The sequence below is a fragment of the Acanthochromis polyacanthus genome, chromosome 1 (assembly GCF_021347895.1).
Source record: "Acanthochromis polyacanthus isolate Apoly-LR-REF ecotype Palm Island chromosome 1, KAUST_Apoly_ChrSc, whole genome shotgun sequence".
Classification (NCBI taxonomy): Eukaryota; Metazoa; Chordata; class Actinopteri; family Pomacentridae; genus Acanthochromis; species Acanthochromis polyacanthus.
Window position 1 is genome coordinate 46349055 of NC_067113.1, and position 22992 is coordinate 46372046.

The 22992-nt window shown below is 39.8% G+C and overlaps 1 long non-coding RNA gene across 1 annotated transcript in view; it reads left to right on the forward strand.

Annotated features, from left to right (window-relative positions):
- Positions 1 to 4550, forward strand: part of LOC127536490 (uncharacterized) — a 62787-nt gene extending 58237 nt beyond the window's left edge. The window contains exons 2-3 of the long non-coding RNA XR_007945479.1: positions 3012 to 3061; positions 3892 to 4550. This is a non-coding gene — a long non-coding RNA (uncharacterized LOC127536490). The remainder of the gene's footprint in view (positions 1 to 3011; positions 3062 to 3891) is intronic.
- The last annotated feature ends 18442 nt before the right edge of the window (positions 4551 to 22992 follow it).

Genomic DNA, 22992 nt, shown 5'->3' on the forward strand with positions numbered 1-22992 from the left:
TTCATGGAGGAAAAAATACATTTTTTTCCTTTTGCAAGTTGTTTACGTCTGTCCTTTGATGAAAGCTTGTCAGAGCTAACTTAAAGCAGGGGTGTTTTATGCTGTTTAGACAGTGAGAGAATGTCCTATTTATTCATGAAGGGCAGCTACAGAAAAGATAACCAGTTGAGCAACACTGTAAAAAAATGAATAGTGAAAACAATGTCAGAAACATACAGTTATTTCCTCTAATTAAAATTGTTTCCAGCATTAATTTTAAATTAGATCACGTTTTTGCTTGCCTTTTAAATATTTAGTGCAAAGACACTGAACCCAATAAACATAGTCTAAGGCTCCTATAACATGCAAAAAAATCAGGCATAATACTGGAGAAAACTGCTGCTATTGTTCGGTTACATTCTATAATTTTAAGTAATTTAAAGAAAAGTCAAAGTCCTGTTGCAAACCTAATGATTTGGTCTGAAATAACAAGAATGTAATGTAAATTTTGAATTCTACAAAGTGTAGTATGAATTTTTACATCTAACTTAGCAGAAAAATCTTGTGAACATAACAGGCCTTTTCTATTTAACAGTATTCCCCCTTTAAAATAATGTATTTGCCTTTGAGAAATTGATGAACCAGGTGCTATAAATACTCAAGTTGTCTGATCAGTCATGGCTAAGAAATGTGACTTTGAACACAGGCAGCTATCCATTACCCGCTACATAAGTCTCCGTCATGGTGACCCTTTATTAGCTAAACCTCCACAGTGTTCTCAAACACCAAAATTATCTCAGCCGTTCACAACAGCCACAATTCAAACACAACAAAACTGAAACAGCAATCACAAAACTGCTCATTTAAAAATGTGGATTTGAACATTAACATTTTAGTGATTCTTTGTGCTTGTCAACACAGTGCTGCCAGAAGTGACTGCCTCCTCAAATCACTACAGTATTAATCACAGCAAACCAGCTGCAGTCTTCCATAGTAAATACCCTGTAATTATTCATATTTTCCAAGCAGTTTAATATCAGAATAATCCTCATACCTCATGATTGAGGGACTCTTTCACTTATTCCACTGTGTAAATAATCACTAATTTCAAACTTAAAAACTGTGTTTTGGCAGTTTACTCATGCTTATTAATTATATATGCTGATAAAAACACATTAATTCAACATGTTTGTTTTGTAAACTTCTAGAATTACACAGGATATCTTTTATTTAACAAACACATCAAGCTTAAATTACAGCAGTAGTTATTTTGCTGTATCCAATTGCATCCAATTGTAAGAATACATTTACAGCAGTAAAGTTTATGTTATAGTTTAATCTTTTCAATAAAAAGGAATTATTTGTGAATTTAAAATTTAACAAGAAAACTTTCTTTAACTAAATTAAATTGTATGTTTATTCACAGTGAGAGGTTTGGTAATCTGTAACATAATAAAGAAAAGCTATCCTTTGAATGACAGTTTTTCCTAAAGTGTACAGTATAAGGTAGCCATTTTACATCAATCTCAATTACATCAACAGCCTTTCGTGATTCTAAATGATATATTTCCATTTGGGGCTCAAGTGTTTCTTTTCTTTATTTGAAAGTGATGCAAACCTCTGGGGTGCCGCTGCCTTTATGTGTTCACACTGACTGGATATGAACTTATATGCTTCATTGTACCTTCACAAAGCCGCCTTCTTTTCCCTGCTGCTCTGAAACTCCCAACCACCATAAGGCATGAGATCCCCGGGGGAAGCCATTTCTTCCTTACTACGATGAGCGCGAGACAGACTGACAGAGTTTATGATTTCACAGCTCATGTCGACTCCACAGCTTTGGAAAACACTGACAGGAAGCGATTCTATTCTGAAGTTAACGCTCCGCTAATTGGACACGCGTGTACGAGAGAGAGGGCTTCGTTTAAAACCAATTAGCCAACTTGATAGTCTTAAATTAGGCAGAGCTAGATCCTGGCTACGCTTATTTCCCTTCCCTGTAACCTCTCACCGCCTCTGACACATGCTCTGCCTTGTAGCTAATAATTTAGCAACTATCACATGATCATGTGCAGTTCCTGATAGTATTGGCACATTTTTTTTTTCCTTCCTCGGTGCAGAGTTATGACTGGAGGAGACCAACAGCTCTCCCAATTAACACCGCGGCGCTTCTGGGTGCAAATGATTGTTCATCACGTCACCGTAATGTGTCTTTATGAAAATGGATACCTGAAAACTCAAAGTAAAAGTCATCTACTTTCGCTGTGCGACGGCGAAGGTAACATCTGTGGAAGCAGCTCAATAATCCCTAAAGGAAGTCACTCAGGCTGTTAGGAATGAACTGTGTTTAAGAGGAAATTTTGGGATGTCTCTTTTACATTTAAATGATAATGCTTAGATCTAACTGTCAGTTCTACAGACACGTGTGTGGTTAAATGGTTCACTGAAACACTCAATACGAGTCCCTTCCTGGCCTCTGGTTACCAAGGAAACCTCTCAGGTGTATGTGTTTGGATGTAATCACACACATGCAGCTGGCAGCATCTGCCAGAGAGGATTTTTTCTCCTATAACCATGCATGTTTGGCTGTGACTACTGTATTCATGCACCTGCTACCCACTTTTTAGAGTCGTGTCAGGCAGGGATGGGCGTAATGAGAACGAGGGTTTAGTGGATGGCAAAGCGGACTCGATCTGACCATTATTTATCTTCTGTCTCTGTACAAACAAATGGAAACATGCTTAATATTGATAGGAATTAGTATGTGAGGATTCTACATGTGCAGTAGCCTTTTTTTAAATGGATTAAACAGCGTTATGGTGCAGTGGAAAACACACAAGTCTAAAGAATACAATCAATACTGGCTGGAATCCCATTTAATTGCTTCAGGTTTAAGACAATTAATAGCTGGTCAAAGTGTCTGTCAGAGGAAACGACCAAGATTTATTATTTTCCTTTTTCCAGAGATTTGAATCATTCTGAAAGGTTTTTGAGATGTGCAAAACCTAATATTAGTTTTCTGTTTTTCTCAGAAATGCTCTGCGTCTTTCCCCTGCGAGGGAACATGAGTCATCTTCTGCAGGTAGGATGTAAGAACGTCCTAAAAACAAACAGTTGTGTTTCTCACACACCGTGCTCTGTTTCTTTGTTACTTCTCTGCCCTGCTGCTTAATTTCACTCTTTTTGAAGAAAAATTGTTTTCTCTGCAATGTTCCTTATTGCATCCAAACCTCTGTGTTGTTTTCAAAGAACTAATTAATCGTGCACGGCTTACTTCTCTCGAATTAAAAACTACGAATTCGCTGATTTGATGAAAGTTTGACGAATTACACGAAAATTTGATTACACATTTCTGCAGCAAATAAAGCTGATTATGTAAATGCTGCTGATAAAATAAATTCAAATTTCTATGTTTATGAATGTGTTAGTATTTAGTTTACTCTGCAAAAGAAAGATTTTAATTTGGGTCTCATTTTTTGGGTTGCTTCTGGTTTTGATAATGTTATTTTCATTGAATAAGTTACTCTGATGAGAACTTTACCACTTCAGTGTTTAAAAATAAACTCACAAATTACTTGGAAGGGTAAAATGTCATCATATCTGACAAATGATAATCACACAATCAAACGAACAAAGATTATCTTCACAATTTCCTTGTAATCTCCTGGGAAATCTGCAGCTTTTGAGATTTTTCACTGACCTTCCGTGAATTCTGTAATGCAGCGAATCCGAAAGAACAACAAGCACGAGACAAACAAGTCTGACAGCACAGAAAGATTAGGGACTGAAAACAATAAATTGACACCCAGAGGAAATGTACTTTACATTAACGTTGTGACTGTGAAGGCACAGCACTTGGCCAGACATCAAACAGTGAACCTTTTTTTTTTTTATCTCCTCTGTTCACACTAGGTGATGCTGACGTGCGTGGCCAATCGGATCAAGCGGATGCACTGATTTTGACTTGAGGGGAGAGCTGGAGTTACTCATGCGGATGGACTGATGCCATACTGCGAGAGCCGACTGGTGGAGGTAGGATATGAGTCTTTCTGTCAGCGGCGGAGCAGAAGGGGGAGTCGGGTCTAATGAGGAGAGACGTTTCTGCTTTACCCTCCCCTCCCCTCAGTCACATATCAAAGGAGTGAAAGCCGTGATGAATCCACACCTTACGTACTTCCAGTGCACACGCTTCCCTTGTGTGCAGCTCACACTGTCACACAACATCCTCAGCGTGTGAGTGCGTGTTCGCCATCTCGATTTTCAATTCAAAAAGTCGCTCACTGTGCCTGTCGGTCATACGAACAGGTGACTGCGATGTCAGTTATATTACAGTAATCCTTTCCTGTTGATGTGACTCTCCTTGTTGCCGTGGTAACAGCAAGTGTGGCTCAGTACATAACGGAAAATCCTCGTTGACCATCTGCCCTGAAATAATTCAACCCTCCTGTTGTCCTCATTTACAGGCACCAAAAAATATTGTTTCCTTGTCTGAAAAAAATCCAGCATAAAAATTCCCCAAATTTCTGAAAATTGCAAAAACTTCAGGAAGAAAATTCCCATAATTCCTTCAAAGTTTAAAAAAAAAAAATTGGCAAGAAAATTCTTGTAAATATTGTCAAAAAATAAGTAAAAATCCTAAAAAAATATCTAAAGTGATTCCATATATATCAGTAAAACTTCTAATATTTTCTTTAAGAACATTCACAAAAAAAAATCAACCAAAATCCAGCGATATTTGCTGGATCTTGGATGATTTGTCTGTGAATGTTCTTAAAGAAAACATTTTTAACATTTCTTTTTTCCACCTAAAATGTTCAGAGATTTCCCAAAAACGTTGAAATGTGAACATCAGAAGTTTTACTGTGAAAATACATACTTTCCCCCACATTTTAAAACTTTAAACCGGGTCAATTTTAACCTGCAGGATGACAGGAGGGTTAAACTAATCTGCAGACTAAAAAAAACAAAAAACAGTGTATCTATTTTCAGCAGTTTTGTTCCCTGGATGCATCTGTTGAACAGAAACGATGGGTGCTAACTGCAGTGACATACACTTGGCACATCTTTTGGCTGCTTCACAGTAGAAAATGCTCTGTGTTTTACTGGTTGTGTGCTCTTAATGTGGACCGGCAGCAGCAGGACAGTTTTGGTTTTTATACGCAACAATAAAAATTTAAAAGTGAGGCTGTTATCAGTGAGAAACAGACAGTAAAGCAGGGCTGTAATCAGCTGAAGAAAATTTAGGTCAACTGAAATCATACCTACTCTTTAACCAATCGATTGGTTCTGTTTCTTTACATCTAGTTGAACTAAATCAGCCACAGGGTACTGAGTACGCTCTACCTGCTGGCATTATTACCTTGAGTAAATTATACAGAATCTGAAATACTTTATTAATTCAAGAGGGAAAATGGATTAGTGGCTCCCATTCAAAACCTTAGAAATATAAACAGTACAAAAAATATATAGCTAAAAATGTCCCGAAAATAAAAACACAAATAGAAAAAGTATAAGCATATAATGCAAAATGTACATTTTCTTAAAAAAATATATGTAAGTATGCAGTGTAATAAATAGTATTTTATTGCGAAGAAATTCGCAGATATTATTCTTTCTCTTATGATGACATTAGTGGGTGTAAATAAGTGAAGGTAAGTGAGAACTTAGCGAGCTGAACATAAACAGAAAAGGCTAGTATTTGCAGCAAAACAAATAATTCTAACCTCATTATTTTATGCTGACTGATGATGATGACGAGCGTGAATTTGCCTGTATCATGTCATTTCTGAAAATACAAATATGTCAAGAGGTTACCATTCTGTTGTTGGATGATATGATATATTGGTTGTTGAGCTCTGATATTTAAACTACTGTTTGTAAAGTTTCTATTCAACTTTTTTGTCTATTTTTTTTTTTAACAAACTGCAGCCATACCCACAGCTTTGGAACCTACTTGGAGTAAATGTGGATGTTCACAGATACTAAGGTGCTCCAGAAATAGGTATTAATCCAACAGGCTATTGACGTAGCGCTTTTCTCTTCATGAAAGTACCACTGCCATTTGTCTGATCAATAAGAATTTGGTGAAATATGAACATCTCCACCAGTCAATCACCTGGAGACGACAACCCTACAATAAAGACTGATTCCAATCCTTTACTTCTATTACTACTCTACACGGGGGAATCTGAATCGAACGGTATTTGCAAATTGCAGCGTGATCTTCTAAAAATATTACAGAATTGAGTATCTACAGGATTTAAGTACACTGACTAGATATTGTTTAAAAAATGCCAGTATTAAATACTATCAATGCATTCAAGAGAGATCGTGACATTATATCACTACAAAACAAGGATACATCTGATTTTTAAATGTAGATTACTCAATTTTATTTATTTACTTATATTATTTAAATAAGGTAATTGTTTATTTTCTAAAATTTCAGAAAGTGCTGAGAAATGCCAACCACAATTTCACCAAAGCTGATGTTAGCCAATACAGTCCAAACTCCAAAATTAACACATCGCGGCATATAAAACAAAAGAACAGAAATTCTTCACTTTTATTGCGTTGCACCTGGATGAAAAACTTAAACAAGTAATCAGTTATCCAGCATTTTGACATTTCATTTTCTCATAACCAATATATTGCTTTTGCATGACTATTATTTATGCAATAAACACAAACCTCCTGTCTGCATGCTTTATCATCAACGACACCGAAAGACAGACTGAGTGTGTGATGGATGGATGGTAGGATAGATGGAGGAGGAAGAGAATATGCACATTTCCGTGTGTTTTTCTGAGAGATCTGTAGTGCTTTGAGGTTGTTGTTTTGTCAAATTTCCTCCTCTCTCCCTGTGTGACTTTCCGTCAGAGGCAGCCCAGTGACTTTTCAGGCAGCTGAACTCTGGGACCTTTCAGTGTCACCCTCTGTTGTCATTTCTGACTGCTACAGCCCAGACAATGATGCACTCGCACTGTGGGGGGGAAATGATGTACAGCCAACCTCAAGGTCTGCCTGACTCAAAGCTGTTTTTCCCCTGCTCCATCAAACCGTGTTTTCCTGGCACTGAATAGCACTCACCGCTTTGATAAAAGCAAAAAAAAGATGACTTTTCGGCAATGTAACATGTACCCAAGAATTGAGTAGTCAGACAGAACTGAAGCATTTGCTATTAATTCATGAAGCTGATGCAAACGTGTAGAATAAGTGCAATACTTACATTCTGTACCGAAACCTATTCCCAGTTGTTTTCTCTTTTTCAATCAAGAATTGTGAAACTCACAAAAAATATAAAACACCATTGTCATAGTTCATCATTTTCCAGTTCGTTGAGCCTATTGAGGACTGTTTAATTGCCCCTGACACAATCAAATAGGGTTGGTCCGTGAGGGAGTGTATAACCGCACACATCTTATCCATAAATCAGATACGTAAGGCCATGCAAGGTGGCAGTGGCAGTTATATAGGAGCCTCGCCTGAATCTCATGCCTACTGCCAGGAAATGGATCTGTCGGAGGGGCGTGAAATAGTGCAGCAGCCGCGTCACTCACAGCCCTGCTGCTTTATTTCATTATCATACTGGAACAAAATGTGTGTGCATTTGAGTCTGTGTATATTGCAGCTCACAGGCAACAGGTGCAGCTGAAACAATTTCCAATATCTGTAAATTTTAAACACATGTTTTATACAAACAGTCTCAGACACCTGTTTCCCTCCAACTATCTTTAAGTAATTGACTGTGAGAGTTTAAATTCATTCTCAAAAGACAACTTGGGACAATTCATCCTAACTAAAATACACATCTGCTACCAACAGAAAACTCACTGCATTACCCTGTATCCAATCTGCATTCACCCATCTCTGAGTGCTCTAGTAGTTCTGTGAGTGTGGGATGCAGCACAGCTGCCTTTAACCATATTCTTCTTATTGATTTGAGTCTGGCTGTAACCTCGTATCAGAGCTTTGCAAAGTTCTTTGCTGCATTAAGTCTTGGTCCTAATTGAAGCCTCCCAGAGGCTAACTGGCTCGATTGCTCCGCCATGTCAAAAAGCATCAGTCAGTTAAATGGGGCTGGGAGATGGAGAGCCGTTATTGCTGCTACTGCTGCTGCCTGCAGGCTGTGACCTTGTGGTGAGACTGAGCTTGAAATGTCGACTCTAAACCCACTGCTTCCCTGGAACATCGAACTTCTATTCTTGACTAGATGACCACCAGTGTTAGAGTGTGTGTGCATATGCATGCGTGTTATTTGTAGGTTCAGTTGCAACATGTAGGCGTTTGCATGAGCTTGTACACTGATTTCCGAGGCCCAAGGCTGTAGAGTAAAATGAATGGCAGTTGTTCTCAGTCGCTGGTGATCCTGCAGCAAAACCTCTCCAAGATTCATCCTGGGCTGCTGGATGGGGACAATTCCAGAGAGAGAGAGGGGAGACCAGAAACAGTGCTGTATATGCAAGATGACTACATAACATGTACATATCTGCAGATAATGCAGTGATATGGAGTCAGTTAAATAAAGAAGCACCAATGTAAAAGTTGCAATGCATTTTCCCTGTAAGAAGAATGAAGTGATGTATTTGAGCAGGATGTGGAACATCTTCTGCCTTTTAGCTCTGAAATAAAACCTAATGCACCTCTGATGCTGCTGGTTGTAGCCAGTGTCAGCAAGGTGAAGGAACTTATGGCTGACGTCGGAAAGAAGTAACTACAAACGCGCTCAGCAGTGAGCTGAGGAGGAAGGTGCAGTCTCTAAAGTACCCATTCATACATACCAACAACTATCCAGACTGGTGTACAACCCATGTATTGAATCAGTGTTAGCCAGTGGCTGTTCTCAGCTGTGGTGTGAAGAATAGGCAGTGCTCTGATATGGGAGGCAAACAGAATAAACAAACTGGTTTGAAAAAGAATGTGGTTGCTACAGCCTGAAGGCAGTAGTAGGGCAGAGGGCTCATACTAAACTGAAATCTGTCCTACAGACATCTGTTCACCCCCTCTATGGTGAGCTGATGCAGGTGACAGAGCATCTTCAGCCTCTGGCTTTTACCCCCAAGGTGCAATGCATAGTGCTGTAGGCAGTCTGTGGTGCCAACAGCCAACACGCTGAGCGATACCTGCAGTGTGAACAGACCCACTCACAGCCACTATGAAGCAGCGCACTTCCACTTACTGTACACTAACACCAGTGCTCTGGAACGCTTTGTTTTGCATTAGTTGGAGAGCTCATATATAGCTGTTTCCATAATGAGAGCTCTCACTTTGCATATCCTGTGGATATGACAAGTTGTGCTGCAATGGATAGCATTACTGTATAGTTTGTATATCTTATTGAAGGAGTACTCTGTCAATTTAATTCTCCGAAAGAAAGATTTTAAGTCTCTACACATTCTAGATGTGCAGATAAAATATTTGTTTCCTACAACTAAACAGTAACTTTCCTTCCACATGCCCATGTCTTTATAAAGGCGAACCTTCAGTTTTTAACTATAGAGGTAAATTTTAAACGGTTATCTTAACCAAAAGTCGGTCACCTTAACAGTCAATAACAATAATAAATGAACCGTCGAAATTAATGAAATACGGGTTTTGTTTTTAACCACTCACATGTACTGTTCAATGCAAAATTGGCCTGATTACACTAAGAATTCGAATAAACAGATAAACTAAATTAAACCATTTAGCATAAAAATATTGACTGCGTTTAAAATTATAATTAAATGATCTGACAAAATCCAAAGTACTAAACAAAAAAGCTGCGGTTTTTCACAGTAAACAACCCACAACATGATTAATCTCTGCACAGCAGTTTGATATCAGAATAATCCTCATACCTGATCTACATGATGGAGTGACTTGTTCACTGTAGTTAATGCCAGTCCAGCTGCTGGAAACAGCTGCCCAGCTGGAACAGATGTCTCCAAATACTGTCACAGAAACTTTATCAGTTTATTTTTGTTTATTTGTTTATTACTAGGATCCCCATTAGCTGTACCCTTAGGTCAGCTAATCTTCCTGGGGTCCTATTTAAAAGTAACATTTTAAATACAATACAATTCATACCAGTCTATGAAATCTGTCGGTATTTGCAGTATTGGAAGCTCTAGAATTTAAAGTGCATTGAAACTCAGAGCATCACAGGTCCTTATCACTTGAGTTTGAATGTTGTTGGAAGCATGTAATTGGAGTTCATCGACAGCTGCTCTCTGCTGACAGACACTCAGCTGCCTCTGTTAGCATTTGAAAAACCAAGTCTTGCATTAGCATGAGCCTCAGGTAGCTAGCAAAACCAGACACCATTTTCATGACTTTATTCTGCAGAGTGTATTCACTTGAATGCTGCAGTTAGCAGCAGGGAGGTGAATTTGTTTTATGGACTCTTTCGGGCAGTCAGCAAACACGCGTGTAACTCCACCCCATTAAACAGGAATAAAGCAAACCTCCTACATTTTCTGACATGCATGTCCTTCATCTTCTGCCTCATTGGCTGATGCATTTGTAATCTTTATCATCCCTGTTTGTAACACAGACTAACTTTTTTCAAACAGCTGCAGTCATTTGCCTGTGTGCTACTGTAGTAATGTCCAGTTGATGGTGTAAAAGTCGCAGATGTTCATGTAAATGAAGTATGCTGACTTTAAGAAAGTTTACTTCTTGTCACCAGAGTTTGGTAGCGCAGTGAATGTCAGTCATTAAAATATATCCTTTATTCGCTGAAAGTCAGCCCCATTCATGTAACATCAGTGTAGAGCACATCAACCCCAGCTAAGCCATTTGTACTTTAACTCCTGCTGGACAGTTATTTTTAATTCCAGGGGAAAGGGACATATTGTAGTTCTCCAACAGGATGTATATTACAGAGTATGTACATTACTTATGCACCAGAAAGAACACCCAGAGTGCAGTTCCAAATGCTCTTTATGCTTGACACTTATTCATATATTTTTTGATATTGCAGAGACCATTTGATGTCAGTCATGCCCCCTGTTTCATCCTGAGATTGCCTGACCAATTTGTAGATTGCTGCTATTCTAAATTCTTTTCCACATAAGAAACTTTACAAATTATACCGCTTTATGCCGTCATCTGGCTGGAAAGATCAAATTTTTATCATCAATGAAACAGACATTGTAATTAAACTAAAGTGGAAAGAAGAGGTTAAACATATATTGACTAACTTTTTAAACACCTGCTTGTACTTCACTGACTGTCAGTAATTTTTCATTCGTGTTCATGTTATCAGCAGACACCACCGTAGCCTCAAAAAATATGAAAGTGAAATAAATCTCTTTAATATTTTTAGACCCAAACATCCATTAGTATTGTTCTTCTTCTTCTTCAACTTTACGTTAATGTGTGTCTGTCCATTTTAGCCAGTTTGGGGTTTGGATACAGATCGGACTAGCTGTCTGAATTTGCAATATCAGTCTCACAGGTACATTTTCTCTTTGATTGATGCGGAGAGATTATGGCTTCATAGTCTTTCTCTGTCACCCATTGTACCAGAATGGTCGATAGAGATGCCGGAAGGGCCTTTGCTTACACAGCGCTGTTTGCCTGGAACTGGCTATCGACATGGGTCATAAATCACTCTCTAATATTTTTATGCATCCAGTCCATCCAACTGCTGCTAATGTTTCCTCTCCCTGCTTTCTTTGTAACTCATTTGAGCTGAGCGGCGACGCATGACAATGTGTGCGTAATGGGGATTGCTCGAATCAGCTTGGCAGAGACACAGACTCTGTTTGGATTGGCTTAAAAGTGCAAGTCCCTTGACCTTGCAGCAATGTGTGACATCAAGATTCTGAGAAAAGGGCAATTGAAGACGAGTGAAATGCAGCCTTGAATTTTAAGAACCAATCCTACATAGGTCCTTTGTCAGAATTTAAATGGTTTTTCAGACTTCTTGAATGCTAAACTTGTCATGTAGCATCAGAAAACCTGCCTTTCTAAAGCGTGGCTAGTCCCCCATTCTCTTCACATTTATGGAAATGAATCAGACATGAGCAACTTGCCTCTTAAAGCAGCTATATTCTCTTTTTTTCTCTCCTTTTTTTGCCTCAAGTTGATCACTTCATCTTTGACCCCGACCCCCAACAATCCTCCTTCCCAGCACAGAGACTAGGGCTGTTGTTGCCCTGGCTGCCATCATGTCCTGACCTTCGCTGCCTTAGCTTGTCACACTCTTATCAAGTGCTATCTGATGGCACTGCAGGCCCCGAAGCAAGCAAGCAATCCGATACGATCTGTCTGACTGTTAAAGGAGATCACTTAGCCAATCACCCTACCCCTCTTAGTGTGCCGTCTCATTTTGAATGCGTGGATGTGTGTGTATTTCATAAGAAAATAGGATTGTGTTTAAAGGAATAGCTCAAAACTTTGGGAAATAAACCGATTGTCTCGCCAAGAGCTAGATTAGAAGATTGAAGCCGCTTTTTTGTCTGTCACAGTTTAGTTCAGCAGGAAGACTTGAAGCAAAGGTAAATGTCTAGTTGAAAAACTCCACCTTGAAAGCCCACTAATTAACACATTATATCTCATACAACTCATAAAGAAACAAAAGTGAAAAGGATGACAAATCGCTAAACCCTTCCTCGGTTTATGAGATCCAAGGTAGCAATTTGTCTCGGTTTTTAAAGACTCCCATTTCTCTGGAAATCAGTGGTTTTTTTTATACTTTAACAAGCCTATGGTGTTTTTTAATTGTTGGAAGATGCATTAAGAATCAAAACAAGAAATCAATGGCATTGCTGAGCATTTCTGCCGTACCGATGGCCGTCTCAGAAACACAAATTGAGATTTCTGGGGTTTTAGAAGTAACAAATACACACACAAAACAAAACCAATCCTGTCTGCTTAAAGGATGGGACTGGTGTATCATTATTCCTCTGCAGAATTGGTTTCCAGCCAAACATGTATAGCTGAGTTACTCCAATATTACAACTTGGTCTAGTCCAGGTGCAGTAAGTAGTGAAAAGGTGGGCGAAGAGAAAGCACAGACAGATCTGCACATTCTAAAGAAGGCAACAGTGTAGAATTACATCTAACCCTTTTTAAAGCAAGGATGGATTGTTTTCTTGTAAAAAAAAAAAAAACACAAAAAAACAAAACTTCTAAATCTGTAACAGGAATGTAGAGGGAAGAGTTTTTAGAGGTACAATCACTGATCACATAGGGACTTCAGGCTGATCATGGGGCTTGGGATTTTAAAAATATGGAGTTTAGACTTTCAAAAAATACAGAAAAGCGAAGGTATAAGAAGGTTAAAACTGCATGGTTTTCTGCTCTTTTGTAAGCTGCAAACGTGAATTCCTACAATTTTTCTGACAGCCAAACTTAACTTAGGTCCGCTAACTGACGTGAGTCATACTGGGGGAACACTGGATGAATCAAAATTTTTCACCTCTGTCTCTGTCGTAATGCATAAGAAAGTAAACATGGTTGTTAGAAATTGCAGTGTAGCAGTTCACATAAATCACAGAAACATATATTACTAATGTACAGAATCAATACACTAAGTAGTCTGCTCTGATGACAGTGTCTGTTACATTTTCCAGCCTGCCGTTGAGCCGAACAAAAGATCGTAGAGACAATATATCCTCAGTAGTTTGCTGTTCTCTACCCAATATTACCCAATAAGTGGTACCCATGTTTGCGCAACTAACCTCTCTTTCTGAAACATTTTACTATTTACTCCACCAATTTGCTGTGACAGATTTAGTTGCTACTTACTTTGCAAAATTAGAATTTACCCGAGAAACACATGAGCCTAGGAAATATAATAAACATGAAATCGAATTAACAGTGAATAAACAATGTGTCACATTGCAACAGAAACAAAGATCATTTTCAGCTTTCACAACACTGCCAGCATGTTAGTGCTAATTTTGATCAAGTACATGATCTGAATACTTCCTCCACCACTGTGTGTCAGCCAGTTCCTGAGGCTAACATTAGCTTATTCGCTACATCTGATAACACCTGCCAGAGACAGTGGCACTGGGTGAAATTAATAGTCTGCAGCTAGAAATGAAAAGCCTTTTTTTTGTCTACCCCTGTCTGAAATAAGAAGCCCTTTCTTTCCCAGAATGCTGTGAATCTTGAGTTGTAAGTCTGCCACCGTTATTGTTGTAAACTCTATATGTGATAATGGAAAGCCGGACTATTTCACAGTCTGTTGGGTCCTTTTAGTATGATGAAGGCTGCACTTGTTTACAGAATTTTCCTGGTTCATACATCACCACAAAATAAAGCAATTAGATACACTCAAGGTTATATAGTTATTCCACACTTTTAAACCACATATGGTGCAAACTATACTCTATGGGGACCTGGAGTTTAGGAAAGCATAAAGCATAATCTCACAACAAACCCTACAAGATATATTAAATATGCACGTTAAATCACACAAAATGAAAACTGGATAATGCAGAAACATGACTGTGGCCTGTTAAATACATAAATATGAAGTAAAACCACATCAGATCAGTTTTAGGAGGAAGTTTGCACAAAACAGGTTCCATATGAGCAGGAACCTGACTAATAGAGCACAATCCAACCTTGTATGTAGATGTTTATATAAAAAGCAAATGGAACATGCTGCTAATGTGTCGTCCCACGCGTATCACTTGCTATCTGTGTTACACGAAAACACACTCTTGTTATAAAACACACATATAGGGAAGCAAATGATGCATTCTCATCTCCTTTGTCCCAGGTGCGCTATAATGAGCCTCCATCATTTCACTGCTTTGAATGTGACAACATTCAACAAGCATTCGGCACTGAAAGCAATCACTGTTTTCTCCTGTAAATGCGTCTGAATAGACTGCTCACTTTCCACACTGATATGAAGTGATAATAAGTAAAACGAGGAGCCGCATAGTAATTTCATTTAACAACGCATTCTGGTTAAAGCGGTGCAATTTTTTTCATTTATTTTTGCTAACAAGACGAGCTTTTTTTTCCCCTCACGGGCTCGGAAGAAAACTCGCCATCGCCAAAGTAAATTAGAGCTTAACAATGATCATATTGATAACTGAATGCATTGTCAAAAACAAATCCCTTTCAAAGCCTCCGAATTGAAAATGTGGCGCCGCATTGCAAATGCTAGCAACAATGTTTTGTCAACTAATGAATAAATGACGCGTTTAACATGCAAGTCAGGCTATCAAAATGGTGGGTTTTATTTTAGCGCTCGAAGTTAAAAGAATAAATAAATGAAAGCAACCTGTCCCTCTATTTACCCTCCTTCAGTGAAGTGGCAATCCAGTTTGCAGTGGTCATCAGGATGTGAGTCACTTATGAAAGGTGATGGCCATAGAAACACTCATTATAATGGCAGAGCATGAGAGCAGAATGGAGTGGCAGAGTGAAGAGATTTGTTTTGCAGGCTTGTGATTTTTCTGCATGTCAGGTGTCAAGTTTCCCAGCTCGTAATCTGCACATCTCTCACACTCTGTCTTCCTTTTTTAATTTTTTTTTGCAAATATTAGCCTTCTGTGTTTTTTTCCTTCTTGACCATTGAGGATAGTCGTCCTTTTTCGGCTTTGCAAACAAGCAAGCAGACCCAAAAGCACTTAATTGAGATGGCCCACTTGGCCTCGTTTCAGCCACGGCGGCCCGCCTTTCAAGACACAAAGCCAGGGTGATCTGACATGACGATTCAATTAAGGCTCTGGTTTGTGTTTTGATTTGCCAGACGCCCTCCGATGCCACAGCCTGCTGATTGCTCTTTTTTTTGTTGTTGTTGTTGTTTTTGGATTTTTTTTTCCCCGTACAGTGAGCTCATTTGACAGCAGCATGCAAATAACAGGCTGTGAAAGTCCACACCGTTCCCCCTCCTCATTCACACATACACACATTGTCTTTCCCAACACACCTGCACAACACACACACACACACACACACACACACACACACACACACACACACACACACACACACACACACACACACACACACACACAGGCTGTATTTATTCTCCACCGCCACATTTTGGCAGGTGGCACAGTGCCGGGTTCCATTAGGAAAAAAAAAATCTATAAAGGCAAATAAACAAGAGTGGGAGCTGCTGCCAGCTTGCTTGCATTCTCTACCGGATAATAGAAATGGAAGTGCGATAAGGTTCTTGTATAACCTCCCACATAGAGGTGTTACTGAGTTCACTTTTCCCTTCCCTGCCTTTAGATTCTGGCTTTGGCAGCCGTTAATGCTATATGATTTGGTCTAAATAAATCAAACACATTTATACACGCGGCACAAAGAGATCTCCAGCACAGAATGACTGATTTACTTTCTGGTTGGGTGCTTTTTTTTGTGCGTTTATTTCAATAGTATACCTGAAACAACTGCGGTTGGCACAGGTTTAAAAAGCAAACAGGTGCAGTTGCAGCCATGCAGGTGTATCGGGCTAATTTGATCAGCGAAGCAGCACTTGTTGTCATGAGGTAATTACACATGCCAACTAACTGACTTTGTTATGCAGGCGTCAGACGAAACTCAACTCATTATCAATTAAGCATCTGTAACATGCAGAGACAGGTGCTCGCAAGTGGGGAGTGAATGACGGAAAAAAGTCTCTCCATTTTTACCGAGGGACTATCAGGAAGTTTTATCTCCGACCTTGGATTCTCTATCCATTTAGAAGGAAAAAAACAAACACTGTCGTCCCTTTTTTGCAGACAGACAAAAGGTCGACAAAATCTAGAAATTGACGTACCCTTCTGGACCTTGTAGAGCGCTGTATACCGCTCAAGGCTGCAGGATTTATGCGCATTACAGGGTTGTTGGCTTTTATGTCCTGTGGAATGGGATGTAACAGCGCGGGGCTTGCGGTTGGTTGGGTGACCTTCATTTTATGCCCCAACAGCGCAGTGCGCAACACGCTAGCACGACAAACAGATGCTACTGAAGTATCTGAAGTCTCCACAAAGTCTACAGGTGAAAAGGACAGCGCTGAAACTGGGCAGCTCTCATTAGCAAACATGTTCGACGTTGCAAGAGCTCGACCCTTTCAAGGTCTGAATATGAAGCACTGACTTAAATAATACAAGCTCAAAGACGTGATGTGATAGACAACATTAGCCTCTTGGCATCTCTGCAGCGTGGGATGAGTCACTGCCCACTCGGAGAAAACCGCGGACCTGCTCTGCCTAAAAAAACAGTCTTTTTGGGAAACAGCCCTCGGGGTAAATTGCCCGTGACATCTGAAGAGCTCATAAAGCATCCTTATGGACGCAAAGGCATTCCCTTTGTGCTCTCTTTCTATTCTGTTTAGCTTAATTAGGACCACCGGGGTCTGTAAATGTTTGAGCCATTGAGGGATCACAGGGGCCCGCAGGTGAAGACGGAGATGAAAGGCTTCAGACAAAGAAAAAAGAGACATCGCCTGCTCTGGTGGTACATGCGTTGTACATCGGAGGGTTAATGTATCCAGACAGAGGGAGGGATGGATGGTGAAGCAAGTTTGATGAAGCAGAAAAGGAAACAAACAAAGGAGGAAGGAGGGGGAAAGGAAAGCAGCGTGGGGAAGGCGGGCTAAGCTTTTAAGGCTTTGAGTAAAAGAAAGATAGAACCAAAAAAGATGAAGAGCGATGGGGAGGGAGCTTCCTTTCACCCTCAGCTTATTTGTCCTGTGGCCGAACAACCTGAGGCTGGAGATGCTCTAATGAGCACGAAGAGCTCTTCCTTATCGTCATGGTGGAGCTCACACCGCGAGCAGTGGGGGTTTTAAGTTCTTCCATTAATCGCACAGGATGTCGTATGTGCCACATGCATGCATACCAACACTTATGATACAGTTTTGCTCCAGCAGGAACATTTTTTTAGCAATGTTCCTACACTCAGCCACTGTAATTGTAGGCCACCGCACATAGAAGAATAGTCACTTTAAGTTGCAGCATTATGATGTAAAAACCAGACAAATTTCTCACTGCTGGGGGGGAAAAAAAACACAGTAAAAACAATGAAAGAATAAATTCTTAGCATCTGAAATTGAGCTGAAAATGAGGCGAAAGGAGGCTTATAGCTGAGCTCCGTGAGTGTCCTTGTGTTTTTTTGTTTTTCTGTGTATTACTCTGAGCCTAGAAAAATTTTGCATAGAAAGGAAGTTGCATATAAATCCCTCATTATCCCTGTTCTTTGAGGTGAGGTGTGTGAGTGTGTGCATGCATGGGTGCAGTGTAATCAGTTTTTGTGTAGTGTGTGTGAGAATGAAAGAAAAGAGGGGGAAAGGAAGTGTGTGTTTCTGCTTCTTTCTTGTCAGGAACACATGCTTTAAAAGAGCCTCCATGCCCAGCAGTGACCTGATGAGCACTGATTGGCTGAATGAAATTGTCAGATGCAGCTGAAGGCCACCCAGTTACCCTATGCATGTGTGTGTTTATTCAGTTCTTAATTACCTTTTTATTTGCCTTTTCAGGCCAAACTGCATGAAAATATTAGTATAAATGAGCATACAGTAGATTTATTTTGTCAGATGATGCTGACAACCACCCAGTTACTCTCCATGTGCACGTGTGTGTTTATTCTATTTTTAATTTCCTTTTTTTTTTTTGTCATTCCGCCCAAAATGCTTGAAAACATTAATCTAAATGAACATACAGTAGGTTTTTGTTGTCAGATGTTGCTGACAGCCTCCCAACGTCTCTCTGTGTGTTTGCATATTCTCCCTCACATATGCTGGCGATGATGCCCTTGTAGATTACATGCGGAGTGCAATCTGTGTTTAGCACAATCACCCTTAGAGGGCGGATTATGGGATAAACGGAGTGGCAGGCTCCTGTCGCCACACACACGTTCGGTAGGTTACTCCTGCTGGGTACTTTGGGACAGATGCAAGGTGCTGATCGGCTGAGAGCGAATACACGGACACTCATTTATCTGCATTTGCACATGTGCTGACTGCCTGATTAGTTAGTTGCTTACAGTATTTACACCCTCCAGGCCTGTGTGGTAGAATGCAAGAGCAAGCAAGAGGAAGTGTTTTTTTTTATTATTTGCTGTTTATTCACAATTATTGTTTCCCATACAAACACTCATTATTTACATCCATGTCAGAATTAGTGCTTTTACTCACAAGGTTAATTGAATTTGTTGAGCCACAAGTCAAAAACGGTGTTTAATGAATACATGAATATGTTTACATTAATAACTGGTCAGCTCTGGTAGTGTTTCTTAGATTTAATGATGGCAGCATTGTGCATTTGTAGAAAAAAGAAAGCCTCATTAGCTAAATCAAACTTGTCTGCTTCTGTCTTGGCCCACTTATGCCACTCGGGTCTCTCATTTTCGCACTCGAAGTCGTGTTCTCTCCCACCAGCATTCGCACATCCATCCGCATAATGATCCTCGCATCAAGTCAGATGCACACAGGCGCATGTTGTGTCATATACGTATGCCCACATGAGCTCACACAGTTTGCCGTGAACACACATAAAGAGGCACACTCTGCTGTCTTCCACCGTGTTCTCAAGGACACTCAGTCAACATTTACTGGAGCTTTGATGGCTTTACAACCAGCGTTATTACTGCCTCCCTTCCTTCTCCTCCTCCTCTTCCTCCTCCTCCTCCTCCTCGTGTCACCAGCAGGTCTCAGTCTTTTGTATCGCGGTGTAATTAACCACGCAACAGGGAGTGGCCCAGCATCCAACTTTCAGCACTGATTAGAAAGAGCAAGCTTCCAGCGTCAAGCCAAAACCATCTGGTCCTTGTTTTTAATTTAGGAGAAGCATGTTATTTGGGGGAAAGCAGTCAAATTAATCCTGGCTTTGTTGTTACACCTCCAAATGCTTTTAACTTTCACTTCAATTTCCATTTGTTCTGAATAATTTTATTTAATCAAGGGAAAAAGCTACTGTTTCTAAATGAAGCTTGTGGCACGGCATTATGGGCTGAAATGTCAGTTTCTTGGTTAGTCAGTTCAACACTTTGATGTGAACAATTATCAGTTTTTTACAGACATGTCCAGATGATCAAGTCAGCAGGCTTCAGTGATCCTCTGAGTTTTACTTTAGCACCAGCAGAAGGTTGACAGTAGTTGCTGTCGGTAAAAGATCTACTGTATGTTCTCTTCTTAATCTTAATATTTTTGCTCAAAAAGTTTTATGGGTAAATTGTAACATTTCTCTTGTTTTTTTTATTTTTTATTTTTTTAAAGCGTTGTATTTTATTTCTGCATATGCGAGAGGGGAGACCTGATGTTCAATTAGGGGAAGAAATATGTGCATATATCAGTTTAGGCAATCAGATAAATTGGAAAATATCAGCGTATCGGGCATTAGCAAAATCCAAAATTGTGCACGCCTGTTTCTATCACTGTGTAAAGTCCCTATGAAACTCTATAAATAAATAAATCCAATAATATGCCCATATACCTCCAGGTGTATAGGCAGCTGCCACCCTCAAAGCTCCCTATATGAAAGCAATTATTAGTCATTCTGCTTTCTTTTTACTGCCATTCTGAAAATGATAGCATGCGAACACGCTAAGCTGAGATGACGACCATTACGACGGCTAAATTGACATGCTAACACCGTCATCTGGATAGCGCTGTTAGCTTTAGTGCTCAGCTTAAAAGCACAGTTGTGTTTAAGTGCATTCTCCCAGAGCTGCTGGCATTTCTGTTATCTTGTTCTGTACACTAAGAAATCCAACTTGCATTTTGCTTTATTGATTTATCATCAGCCCGACAGTGAGGTCCATGTCATGTAAGCTCGGCTGAACCAGACACGAGAGGTTTAGCACCTTTTCAACACACATTTTTTGTTGGTATTGATTTTTTGCTATTTTAGCACAACAGGTGCAACAAGTTAAGGGGAAAATGCTGTAACCCTCTGACCCTCTGACCCCAGAGCAGTTTCTGAGTGTTATTTGCTCCTGTTTATTGTGGGGTAACTTTTCATTGCAATATAAAATCCTGCAAAGCTATGGAAAAAGAACAACCATGACTCGAAGTAGAAACAACTAAAAACGTTTTTTTTGTGTGTGTGTGGTGTGGCACATTGAGAATGCTATAAATCATGAAAACAGAGAAAAAAAGGCATGTTTTTATTTCTTAAATCTGGAATCAGCACGTGCAACATTTTTCCCACGTGTTACCAATACTGGGACAAAATGTTGACTCTACGTCAGCTACTGTAGATATTTGACTGCTTCCTTCTTAATTTGTTTTCATACTTTCCTCCTATCTGCTCTGTGTAAACACTACCTGCAGTTCAGCTGAAAATCCTTAATTTGTTCTTATTTTTTGTTTTTAGAAAATGTGGTTACTGCAAACAGTTCTCCCTTGACAAACTTATTGATTGGGATAAAAAATCATAATTTTTAGGTTGGATTTGGTTACATTTTATGATGTAATTTTTTGTCACAGATGATTAATTCAAGTAGTTTACCACTGAAAGGCTGAAAATCCAACAATTCTTCCTGTTTTTATGTTTTCTAATTATGAAAAATGCTGTAAGTTTGAATTTGTTGATGCCTTTTCAAACCCGCCAGCAGGTTTGAGAGTTCAGAAGATTAATATGTTCTGAGGAAATGACGCATCTCTCTCACATTTACCGCTGATCTTTCTATTACACACAGCTGAAATTATGTGATTTATAGTTTCTCTGTTGCTATGGAAGGTAGAGGCTGCTGGTGCTATAATCGTCTGTGCTTTTAAAACGTTACACTGTAGTTTGTTTTGTGAAATCCTGCCTGTTGGCTAGAATCCAGCTTCACAAAAACCGGCACACCAGCTCGTGCTCTTCTGATCACATGATCCCCTCCAAACCTTAACCCCTGCCTCTACACTACACTGCACTCGGAGAGCCCCAGTGAGCCCCGTCTTAATGGTGGCAAAGGCAGAGAGGAAGAAGGGTGACAATTCATTTAATCCCTTCATGAATGCTCTTCTTCTCTCTCAGGGTGATATTGAAAAGATGCTCCAGGCTCTCCCCCAGCAAAGCGCCAAGTAGAGAGGCCCCTGGGAAATATTTTATTCAGGCGACGCCAAATTTTGTACTCCGCTCACACACACACTCACACATATACGCACACATACAAATTGCGGTTTTTATGAAAGAGGCATCTTTGTCCTATATTTCAGTCTTGTAGCTGCCGCACACATTTTCATATTTAGTAGGATGATATTATTCTGAAAGACTGTAACTTTGAAAATGAAAGCTGAAGGTTAGCTTAACCACTTGAGCCCTAATGTTCCCATTGTTCCCCCTAAATTTCCTTTTAAGTAGCTTTGAAGATAGATAAAACGCTTGACAAAATCACTCGCACATTTCCTGTCTTCCTGTTTGAGGAATTCGCCCAGGCTGCACACATCCACGAGAAAGGACGTGTAACCCACATACAAAAACAAACCTTGCACGTGCACGGCTGCTTTCTCTTTCCTGTGCTGTTGCTGTAATGCAGGGACCGGAGTTTATGTTACAAGCAAACACACAGTCTTCACATGTCCTGTCGCCTCGCCTCACTAGATGCTCGCATGTGTTGGAGCACCTCCTCCACAAACAGAGGCCCTTACTGGAGTTAATGAAGTGGAAGTCCCCTGGTAGTATGTGGCCCTTGAACATTTTTCTGCATGCATTTCAGGTTATCTCTGAGTGTGGGCGTTCCAGTGTTTGGCATTATTTGCTGGTCTCCTAGTAATTACAAGAGGTGTGAATGTGATATTTCACATCATAATGCTTTTTGTACAGCCACAGCTACCTGGACAGTATTTCTTTTACTTAATGGCTGTGCAATTTAAAAACACTGTTCTAGGTAAAAACGAAAAAAAATGAGGAGGGGATGGGTCGGGGTAATGTGCCGACCTCTGCTAATTTATAGGTAATCAGTGAAGGAATTTCTCTTCTAAATGACTTTAGATACTGCCTGTCAGCAATACAGCTACAGACCCTGTTTGCTGCTTTCATCAGCTGTTTTTTTTTCTGTGTGTAACTTAGCTTATTGGCAAGGATTTTTCAGGAAAATGGAGCTTGAGACCTCCCAACTAATGTGTCTGTGTGCATC